This window comes from Schistocerca piceifrons, chromosome 5, assembly GCF_021461385.2.
Source record: "Schistocerca piceifrons isolate TAMUIC-IGC-003096 chromosome 5, iqSchPice1.1, whole genome shotgun sequence".
NCBI lineage: Eukaryota > Metazoa > Arthropoda > Insecta > Orthoptera > Acrididae > Schistocerca > Schistocerca piceifrons.
This window is the reverse complement of record NC_060142.1, coordinates 352309013-352321302: the sequence shown is the minus strand read 5'-3', so window position 1 is coordinate 352321302 and position 12290 is coordinate 352309013. Positions and strand designations below refer to the sequence as shown.

Here is a 12290-nt window from a genome sequence, read left to right as displayed (position 1 = left end):
CTGCTGAAAACGAATTCATCGACCAAGTTTATCCAAACATTGTTCACAACTATACCAATCCGGACTGGCTATTTGAAAGGGCAACTTATGCAACTAAAAATAATATTGTCGACGATATTAAATTTAATATTCAAAAGAAAATTCCTGGTGAAGAGAGAATATGCAAATCGTTCGAAACGATGGTAAAAGTTGAAGAAAACGCGAACTTCCCTACAGATTTTCTAAATTCTTTGCATGTTCCAGGAATGCCACTACATTGCCTTCGTCTTAAAATTGGATATCCGATCATACTAATCAGAAATCTCAGCGCACCAAAACTATGTAATGTAGTGGAAAAAGAATGATCGTCAAACAGCCATCACTGTAGACTGGAAAGCACAATGGACTCACACTATTTATCGCCAGAATACCACTGATCTCTACTGAACTGCCATTCGAATATAAAAGTCTGCATTTTCCTATCAGATTAGCTTACAATTTGACAATGAACAAAGAGCAAGAACGAACTTTAAAATATTGCGGCATCAACCTCAAAGACACCTGCTTCTTTCACGGCCAGCTACACGTAGCTTGCTCTCGAGCCGGAAATTTGAAAAGTTTGTACACATATCCCCCAGATAAAAACATGAAATAATGTTGTTTATAGACAAGTACCGTAAATAGTTAGAATATGGTTGAAATGGCTCTGAGCACTATGGTACTTAACATCTGTGGTCATCAGTCCCCTAGAACTTAGAACTACTTAAACCTAACTAACCTAATGACATGACACACATCCATGCCCCAGGCAGGATTCGAACCTGCGACCGTAGCGGTCACGCGGTTCCAGACTGAAGCGCCTAGAACCGCACGGCCACACTGGCCGGCTGTTAGAATATGTTCTCAATGATTTTTTTTTACCTCATATATGTTAAAAAGTATTGCAAACAGTTAGTATATGTTTTCAATAAAATTTGTTTACCTCTTATATGTTAATCCTTTTATTCCAACTGCCACACTATCATATCAACTTCCTGAGCAAATCCTGGTACCCCAGCTAGTAATGATAATAATAAAAATTAATATAACTGACAGTAATAACAGTAATGACAGTAGCAGGTATAAACAGAATTTATATGTGTACAATGTAGATGTTTCTGATATGTGAATTTCTTTCTTCTTCTTCTTCTTTTTTTTTCTGACTGGTTGATGCGGCCCGCCACGAATTCCTCTCCTGTGGCAATCTCTTCATCTCAGAGTAGCACTGGAAACCTATGTCCTCAGTTATTTGCTGGATGTATTTCAATCTATATCTTGCTCTACAGTTTTTGCCCTCTACAGCTCTCTCTAGAACCACGGAAGTCATTCCCCGATGTCTCAGCAGATGTCCTATCATCCTGTCCCTTGTCTCCTTGTCAGGGTTTTCCATATATTCCTTTCCTCTCCGATTCTGTGCAGAACCTCCTCATTGCTTACCGTATCAGTCTACCTAATTTTCAACATTCGTCTGTAGTATCACATCTCAAATCCTTCGATTCTCTTCTGTTTCGGTTTTCTCACAGCCCATACTTCACTACCATACAATGCTCTACTCCAGATGTACATTCGCAGAATTTTTTTCTTCAAGTTTAGGCCTATGTTTGATACTAGTAGACTTCTCTTGGTGAGGAATGCCCTTTTTGCCAGTGCCCTGTTCTCCTTACTCCGTCCGTCATTGGTTATCTTGCTGCCTAGGTAGCAGAATTCCTTAACTTAATCTACTTCGAGACCATCAATTCGGACGTTAAGTTTCTCCCTGTTCTCATTTGTGCTACTTCTCATTATTTCCGTCTATCTTCGATTTACTCTCAATCCGTATTCTGTACTCATTAGATTGTTCATTCCATTCAGCAGACCATCTAATTCTTCTTCACTTTCATTCAGGATAGCCATGTAATCAGCGAACCATATCACTAATATCCTTTCACATTGAATTTTAATTCCACTCCTGATCCTTTCTCTTATTTTCATCATTGCTCTTCGATGGAAAGATTGAACTGTAGGGGCGAAAGGTTTCATCCCTGTCTTACACCCTTTTTATCCGAACGCTTCGTTCCTGGTCGTCCACTTTATCATTCTCTCTTGGCTATTGTACATATTTTATATTACCGTCTCTCCTATAGCTTACTCCTATTTTTCTCAGAATTCGAACATCTTGCACCATTTTATATTGTCGAACGGTTTTTCCACGTCGACAAATCCTATGAACGCGTCTTGATTTTTCTTTAGTATTGCTTCCATTATCAACTGCAACTTAAGAATTGCATCTCTGGTGCCTTTACCTTTTCTAAAGCCAAAATGATCGTCATCTACCTCATCCTCTATTTTGTTTTCCATTCTTTTGTATAGCATTCTTGTCAGCAACTTGAATACATGAACTGTTAAGGTGATTGTGCAATAATGCACGCACTTGCCAGTTCTTGCAACCTTCGGAATGATATTTTACCGAAAGTCAGATGGTATGTCACCAGACTCATACATTCTACACACCAACGTGAATAGTCGTTTTGTTGCCATTTCCCCCAATGATTTTAGAATTTCTGGTGGGATGTTAGCTATCACTTCTGCCTTATTTTATCTTAGGTTCTCCAACGCTCCTTTAAATTCTGATTCTAATACTGGGTCCTCTATCTCTTCTAAATCGACTCCTGTTCCTTCTTCTATCACATCAGGCAAACCATTCCCCTTATAGAGGCTTTCAAGGTACACTTTGCACCTATCCGCTCTCTCCTCTGCATTTAACAGTGGAATTTCCGTTGCACTCCTAATGTTATTACCCATGCTTTTAATGTTACCGACGGTTGTTTTGACTTTCCTGTATGCTGAGTCAGTCGTTCCAACAATAATTTCTTTTTAGATTTCTTCACATTTTGCATGCAACCATTTCGTCTTAGTTTCCCTGCACTTCCTATTTATTTCGTACCTCAGCGACTGGTATTTCTGTATTCCTGAATTTCCCTGAACATTTTTGTACTTCCTTCTTTCATCGACCGACTGAAATATTTCTTCTGTTACCCATGGTTTCTTCGCAGTTACTTTCTTGGTACCTAAATTTTTCTTTCCAGCTTCTGTGATTGCCCTTTTTAGAGACGTCCATTCCTCTTCAACTGTACTGCCTACGGAGCCATTCCTTATTGCTGTATCTGTAGCCTTAGAGAACTTCAAGCTATGTTGTCATGCCTTAGTACTTCCGTATCCCACTTCTTTGCGTATTGATACTTAGTGACTAATCTCTTAACCTTCAGCCTACTCTTCATCACTGTTACGTTATGATCTGACTCTAGGGAAAGGAAATTCAAGGAGACTGCTGCACCAGCTAAGAATACTGGGAAATGAGGAATATCTGGCTGAAAAGAAGGATGTACAAGGATTAACGAGTGTCTATAGGGACAAGTTATTCATTATTGTAGCCTAATAAACTGCGGGAGATTATTCCATAGTTGGCTTCCTGCTACAGAGAAGAACTTCGACAAAGTGACTGAGCGATGGGGTGGGACAGAAAGGTTTTTGCTCTGATGGGAAAGGGAGTTTCTGGCATGTTGTTCCGACAAAAGCGTTAATGTCAAGAAGAGATATGGGGGGACATTGTACGTCAAAAAGACAATACATAAGACAGAGGGTATGGAAATCTCTGCGCTTGGCTGCAATCAGCCAGGATAGAAAGGTTTTTGCTCTGATGGGAAAGGGAGTTTCTGGCATGTTGTTCCGACAAAAGCGTTAATGTCAAGAAGAGATATGGGGGGACATTGTACGTCGAAAAGACAATACATAAGACAGAGGGTATGAAAATCTCTGCGCTTGGCTGCAATCAGCCAGGATAGCTGTGCATATGTTAGTGAAATACGATCAAAGAGACCAACATCACAGATATAACGAAAACATGCTTTCACAGCCAGTTCCAGGCACCGCGATCTTTCTTGAGAAAGGCCTTGCAGGATAGCATCGCTGTAATCAATAATTGGAAGTATAAGCGTTTGTACTAGTTTCGTTTCCAGGTCAAGAGAGAACAGGTTGTTATATTTTTCTAGGGCATGGAAAGACGCTGATTTCTTCTTGCAAATTGCAGTCACGCGCTCAGTTCAATTTAAATTTTCATCATTATTTTACTCCTAGAGTCTTTGCTGAAGGAGAGAAGTTCATATTTGTCCCATAGGGTAAAAGATGGTAAGGATTCCCGCTAATTCTATCTAATGAGCCTAGAATGTACAACCAGTACCGCGTGGGTTTTGGATGGGTTGAACCTTAACCCTGTATCCCGCGCCCGTTTTGATAGTGCACGCAGGTCGCGGCTGAGATTCTTGATAGCTGTCATCTGTTTTATTGATTTTGCACTTCGATACAACTCAAGGTCATCAACGTCCTTGTGAGATTTGCAATAGGAAAAAACTAATCGCACATGATTAATATACAATGTAACGATTATAGGACCTAATACAAAAACCTGGTGGACGCCTGGTTCCATCTGCCTCCATTGTGACGTGGCTTTGCTGAAGTCTAAGAAGCACATTATAGACGCGTCTTGTGCATCCATGGCAAGCTTCAGGCCATGTGTTACCTTTATTAAGGCGGAAGCTGTGCTCCAATGTTCGCGGCTCGTTAGCTGGTTGTGGACTATATATTCAAAGGTCTCGGACGGCACAAAAAGAATGGAAATAGATCGGTAATCAGAGGGTCTTGTGGAAGTGTTCTTTAGCTAGTGGATTAACTATTCCCCGTTCCCAGGCCTCAGGGAAACCAAAGAAGTTGAAAAATCTGTTATAGTTCACGGTAGTGGGTCAATAATAAGCTTCAGCATTTGGACGGTGATGCCGTCGTGTCCAGTAGATGATAATTTGATACGCATGACGGCTTTTGACGGTATTGCAAGTGACATGCTGTATGTAGAATTTATCATGGCTACAACCGTTTACCCCCATGAAATAATCAATAATCCTCTACCTCGTATGTGTTTCTTTTGTGGTTGTAGGTAAAGTGAAGTATCGTTTAAGTTCTTCGGCTGGAACAGTTGGATCAGCTGCAGTTTTTACGTTACCTATATCAAAACCGTAAAGGTTTTTCCAGGGGACAGTTGGTCCGTTTCTGTTGTCGGTTAATGTGTGGGCATGCCTGAGTTTTGCGTTACTCACTGCTTGATCGTCTCTGTTCCGCTTCTGTTTGTAGGCAGTATGATTTTTCAGGCGTGTGTCGCAGTTTGCATACTAGACATGCAACATCTCTGAGATTCATGAGCTGTTTAGTTCTTCAGTTAGCGAAAGTGCAGATTCCGTTCTTTTCCCGTCTTTAGGGGAGTATATTTGTCATATTGTTGAGTAAGTTTTTTAGTAAATCTGTGAAGTTTTTCGTTTATGTCCTAGAAGAGCATAGAAGACGTCCCCTGAACTATTTTTGCGACTCAGCTGCAAGTTCAGACAAGTTAACGAGTGTGAAGTTTCGGTATGCAGTCAGTTGTGGTTTGTTTCTGGAACATTCTAGGGGAGTACATCATGAAAATAGTCGCAGGCGGACATGCCGTCGTGTGCAGATATTTGAGAGGTAGAAATTGCAGATATGACTGTAGAAACAGGGTATAATCCGGTGTTTCTGTAAGGAAAGCTTCGTCGTGAGCTTAATGTGTGGTAACAATTAAACACTGGCTGATTGTTTTGTTCGACAACACTCCACGCATCCTGTGGTTCTGTTGGCACTTGAAACTTTCTGGCAGATTAAAACTGTATGCCCGACCGAGACTCGAACTCGGGACCTTTGCCTTTCGCGGGCAAGTGCTCTACCAACTGAGCTACCGAAGCACGACTGACGCCCCGTACTCACAGCTTTACTTCTGCCAGTACCTCGTCTCCTACCTTCCAAACTTTACAAAAGCTCTCCTGCGAACCTTGCAGAACTAGCACTCCTGAAAGAAAGGATATTGCGGAGACATGGCTTAGCCACAGCCTAGGGGATGTTTCCAGAATGAGATTTTCACTCTGCAGCGGGGTGTGCGCTGATATGAAACTTCCTGGCAGATTAAAACTGTGTGCCCGACCGAGACTCGAACTCGGGACCTTGGTTTGGAAGGTAGGAGACGGGGTACTGCCAGAAGTAAAGCTGTGAGTACCGTGCGTAAGTCGTGCTTCGGTAGCTCAGTTGGTACAGCCCATGCCCGCGAAAGGCAAAGGTCCCGAGTTCGAGTCTCGGTCGGGCACACAGTTTTAATCTGCCAGGAAGTTTCATATCAGCGCACTCTCCGCTGCAGAGTGAAAATCTCATTCTGTTGGCACTTATTTACAGTGTGATTCCTTGCTTTGTCTAAGTATGCCACTTACCGTTTTTTTTTTTAAATTATGATGCAGCACTATCTTTGCAACTATGTATTTTCGTAAGAACATTGCTGTTTTTCAGTCTGGTATTTTTAAAATCGAATCATTTTCCTGAGAGTTCTTTTTGCTAGCCGTTAAGTCTAGCTGTATGCTGCATTAAAAAAAATGGTTCAAATGGCTCTGAGCACTATGGGACTTAACATCTGTGGTCATCAGTCCCCTAGAACTTAGAACTACTTAAACCTAACTAACCTAAGGACATCACACACATCCACGCCCGAGGCAGGATTCGAACCTGCGACCGTAGCAGTATGCTGCATAAGGTGTGATGTTTGTGCTGTTTAACATTCTTCGCAGTATGACCGAAATTTATGTATATCGTCAGTGAAATACTTATTGTGGCGAATTCATTTATTCTTCTCCAGATAGTCAAATCCTAATCCCTGTACTTCGCTTGCACAGCATCGAATTGCGCAATTTTAATATTTTCAAGTGCCTACCATCACCTTATCCGACAGCACTGTTACTTTTGTGTCCTCATCATAAATAACCCGAATGGAGTTAACAGCAAGTGGTTCGCTCCTCTACGACGAAATACTCCAGTATCACTTTCCAACTAATACTGCGAGGAATTGTTTGAACTGGAGGAGGCTACACCTATTGAGTGCCCACGTCGTCCGCCGCTGCTGTTTGATTGTCGAGTGACTGAGGTACAAGCGTGGCAGCTCAAAAACAAGTTTACGTGAATTTATACTCAGCACATTTAGATAAGATATAACTTTTGCGGCACACAAATATTAAATACGTTCATTTGCGCATGTTACATTTTTGAACGAGAACTTTGTTTTCGTCACGTGTAGTGTTGCAAAATATTTCTTTGAGGATGACTCTTAATGTATTCGTTTTGTACGGTATCTCAAGAGCAATGTATATGTTGATAAATGGGTGTCAGTACTCGTAAATGCGGGTGGGAATGACATATTTCCGATGGCTGTTTAATCATTTAGATATACGTTTTATGTTGTTTAGTAACCTAGCCGTGTTAGGGAAACATAAAATGACATTTGCATGGAGCACATCAGGTATTTTTTTGCGTCTGAATTTCGTCTGAAGTAGTATCTTTCAGTATTGGGGTGCAAGCAGTTGGATCTCTGTAAAGAGCATGTTTCGGTTGTTACTATCATATAATTCTTTAATTTCTACAGAGACTGTTTAGTTATTTGTTGTTGCTGTGTCTTTGTGTCCAATTATTCACGTGGTTCATATAACTTTTAAATCAATTTCACCGTCGTCAAATCTAATAGCTGTTGAGATTACGGAAGTGTCTGATTCCAGCCGTCTATTTTGACCCATGATGCCATCAATATTGCAGAAATTGCTATTCTAAGCATCTCCAATATGGCGCCAATGATGTCACTACATACACACGGCAACAAACACGAAAATACGTATAAATAAGACAATAACATCTCCCTCCAAAAATACAGTCAAACTAACGGGGCAGCCGCGGGCAATTCTGGGTTTTAGGGAGGGGACAAGCCAAATATAACAGTAAAAAAAAGACACACCACGAACCCAAAACACACAAAATGATGAACCAAAAAAAAAAAAAAAAACGATATCTACAGAAATCGGACACTTCCCTTAACCTATGTAGGTCAGCCGCAGCTGATACCAAGACACCAATACCTACATATAATAGTACGAAGACTGGAATCAGTTATTTCCCTTGACCTATATAGGTCAACCATAACTATTGATTCGAAAAAACCAACACCTACAACTACGAAAGACAAAACCAAAACCACAACACCTAAAAAATTCAAAAGTCAAACATCCCTGCGTAAATTAAAACACATTCAATACACAATAAATACACAAAATATTACAACTCGAGAGAAATAGACCCAAAAAACAATTACTTACCACCAACAACTTTCGGCACTGCAAAGTAGTTCGGCCATTACACACACACACACACACACACAGACACACACGCACACACACACACACACACACACACACACACACACACAGAGGGTGCCATCAAACACAATAAGACGATATCTACAAAAACAACCAACTCATAAAGTCCGCGCCGTGATGACGTCACAGACCACAACATCCGTACGTCATGGATCAAAGCAGACGGGTGGAACCGGACGCTTCGGTTGACCCTAGCTGTTAACTCAGAGCTGGCCTTGAGTCAGCACACTTTCGTCATACATACATACTAAGTAGAGTAACGTATAATTTACACATCGTAAGGAATGTAGTACAAATTAACAATGAAGTCACAGAACAAGCAGTTGAAGAGAAAGACGGGAAAGACAGGAAAAAGAAACATAGAGAAGAGTTAAATAGCACTGAATGTAAACTACATAGGGGCTACAAAACAAATTTTCGAAATGTCTGGAAATGAAAGTTTATAATCAGCGAGTTGTACCAGTATAGATTTTTGGCACTCAGGCTATTCAAAATCAGAGAGTCCCTCAAAGAACAATGGAGAAATATATTCTTAAATTGCGAATCACTCTTACATGCTAAAAACAAATGAATAAATCCGGGTACAAAATGGAAGGGACACAGAAGTAGGACTATACTGAATATGAGATGGAGGTGTGTGCCACATATAATTTGAGAATATATGTCCGGTTGGCTAAGAAAGCACCTTTCTCGATTTCAAGAGATGAGGAGAGACTGAGAAAACAGTCTAATTAAAGGTGCGTAGATGAAATTAGAAAACATGAAGGAAGAGGACGTCAAATGTCTGCTATTGTTGCTGACGATGATTTTGATTATTAAAATTAATTTCCACATCACATACCACATTTACACAGGACAGACAAAATAAATTTGTACATATGTCCGAGGAGATGGAACTTGAAGCTGCGATCACCTCTTAACGAGGCAGAGGCCTTACCATACGACGACGGAGGATCTGCTGACGGTCATAAGGTCTATGAGCTGACACGGTTTTCGTGATTTGGACGTGCAGGACGGTGAGAATTCCTCTTAAAGATCCTTGGTTTATGTAGGAACCTATATACGAAGATGTGTCACCAGAACAAATGTTGAAACCAAGTATTCCACTTGGCTGAAATGGCTGGGTGTAAATTTTTGTGACGTTAAAAATCAGTGTAAGAGCGCCTGATGATAACCACTATTGTACTAGTGGAACAGAATGAGGACAATAAGTCGAACAGGAGAAAAATGGCATTTAATGTGACACACGGATAGAGCTCTTCTTATTTTTGTCTTAGTTTTGGGATCTGTTGCACCATTAGTTAGTTGACCACAGACTAATGAGTAGTGAAGGCAATGTACGTACGTTACATGCAGTACACACGGGAGAGCAGAACACTAGGGCTTACATGTCTGATGTAGTAGCTAGGAAATAACACATCTCTACATATAAGTATGGTATCATAGACTTCGATCTACTCGACAGGGACTAGGAGTTAATACAGGAAAATGACGAACGTTTTGTCTGGTGAACTACCATAAGCCAGGCGAGTGCGAACGAAACTGGCTCCTGGCGGAGGAGTGCCTCCTGCCATGAACAGGACTTGGCGCCGAGCCTCGCCGGGTCGGATTATCTGCGTCGGAAGCCGGCTGCTATCAGCGCCGCTATCGGCCGACCGCATCTTGTTTACTTGATGGCCTCGTATTACCAACTAGCTGCAACAACACTCGGCTCTGCCGCCGCCGTTGCGCCACTGTTCCTACTGCGCCGCACTGTGCTTTGCGAGCGGCAACCGGTGTAGCCGCCACCGTCCTGTCACTTGAGCGGCAGGTATATTCCGTTCCAACATTAATGCTTGCTGTGCCGGAGGCTGCGGTTGACACCGATGCTATCTCCTCGCCTGGACGTGTGCGAAAAAGGAAAGAACGAAGGTCTCAGTCATCTTCGTAGCAGTTGAGATGGGTAGATCATGTAACCAATGAGTCAGAATAGAATCAGGAAGAGCAGAAATAAAAACAGAAATAAAAACCTTGAGGTTTGCTGATGACATTGTAATTCTGTCAGAGACAGCAATGGATTTGAAAGTGCAGCTGAACAGAATGGACAGAGTCTTGAAAGGAGGATAAAAGATGAACATCAACAAAAACAAAACAAGGATAATGGAATGTAGTCGAATTAAATCAAGTGATGCGGAGGGAATTAGATTAGGTTCAAATGTTTCAAATGGCTCTGAGCACTATGGGACTTAACTTCTGAGGTCATCAGTCACCTAGAACTAAGAACTACTTAAACCTACCTAACCTAAGGACATCACACACATCCATGCCCGAGGCAGGATTCGAACCTGTGACCGTAGCGATCGCGCTGTTCCAGACTGTAGCGCCTAGAACCGCTCGGCCACACCGCCGGCCAATTAGATTAGGAAACCAGACACTTAAAGTAGAAGATGAGTTTTGCTGTTTGCGCAGTAAAATAACTGATGTTCGGCGAAGTAGACAGGATATAAAATATAGACTGGCAGCGGCAAGAAAAGCGTTCCTGAAGAAAAGAAATTTTGTGACGTCGAATAAACGTTTAAGTGTTAGGAAGTCTTTTACGAAAGTATTTGTATGGTATGTAGCCACGTATGGAAATAAAACATGAACGGTAAACAGTTTAGACAAGACGAGAATAGAGGCTTTTGAAATGTGGTGCTACAGAAGAATGCTGAAGATTGGGTGGGTGGCCGTAACTAATCAGGAGGTCCTGAATAGAAATAGAAAGAAAAGAAATATTGCGACATAACTTAATTAAAAAGAGAAAATCGGTTGCTAGGATATTCTGAGACATCAAGTGATCACCAATTTAGTATTGGAGGGAAATGTGGAGGGTAAAAATTGTGGAGGGAGATCAAGAGATGAATACAGTAAGCGGGTTCAAAAGGATGTAGGTTGCAGTAGTTACTCGGAAATGAAGAGGCTCGCTCAGGTTGGAGTAGGATCGAGAGCTGCATCAAACCAGTCGTTCGACTGAAGACAACAACAACAACAACAACTACATTGTTAGCAGCATTCCAAGAGCTGCAATTCGTACCCAGAGACACATAATGAAAGTCTATTCTGTTTGAATAATGTGTCTGTGCAAAGAACAGGGAAGTATTTTTTGTTTTTTATTTTTTGATAGTCTAATTATCTTTATTAAAGGTCTTTCACATAAGTGACTGGCATGGACCATATGCTGTTACATATCATTTTGGGGAACAAGTTAAGAGAACTGATATTCTTTTTTTTTTTTTTAGTATTTCTAAAATTATACGTTTACGAGTTTGTTCCTCGCCTGCGGACAACAGTTTGAGCAGTGTTTGTTCATCTGCAGTTGTTTCTCCTAAGAAATCTGGAGCACTTAAGTAACCATTAATATTTTTTCCTCTTTACAACTGTCATCTACATGATATAACAAAAGAAAAAGTCAAACAGTAAAAAAAAAAGCAATACTGATAAAATTTGGGGCGGAAGGAGAAAAGAAAAAAGAAGGAAAAACGAAAAGAAAAACTGGAAAGATATGGATAACTGTAGCAAAAATATGTGGAGGAGACGACTATTTTTAGAACAGTTTTATGTAATCGTAACTAATAGTGTACTTTAGACCAAGTTTCCTTTCCACAACACGTAGCTTCAGGAAACACGTGGATGTGGTACCAGTTCGGCGACTACTGGAGTATTCCCCTTTTAATCTCCTGTTAAGTTCTGGAGGTTCATTCTCCCTTTCAAACTCGCCGGGAAAACCAATCCGAGGGCAATGTGACTTTTTACTGGACGTATTCCCGTTACTCAGACTGTTCTTACCCAAGCCGTTGTTTTCATCTCCTTCACATCATTCGTTTTGGCCTTTGCACAACTTAGATAATGAGGTCGCTGTCTTTTGGCTGTTTGTAAGAAAATAGTGGTTGTTGGTTCCAGAGAGCAAAATATCGCCACATCACGCAACGCCACTGTACTGGAGTTATTTAAAGGTGCCTCCCTTCTACCATC

General features: G+C 41.1%; 1 non-coding gene across 1 annotated transcript; it reads right to left on the bottom strand.

Annotated features, from left to right (window-relative positions):
- Positions 1-5730: 5730 nt before the first annotated feature.
- Positions 5731-5805, bottom strand: Trnas-cga. Its single transcript has one exon. It is a non-coding gene; the product is annotated as a tRNA-Ser (tRNA).
- Between the last annotated feature and the right edge of the window lie 6485 nt (positions 5806-12290).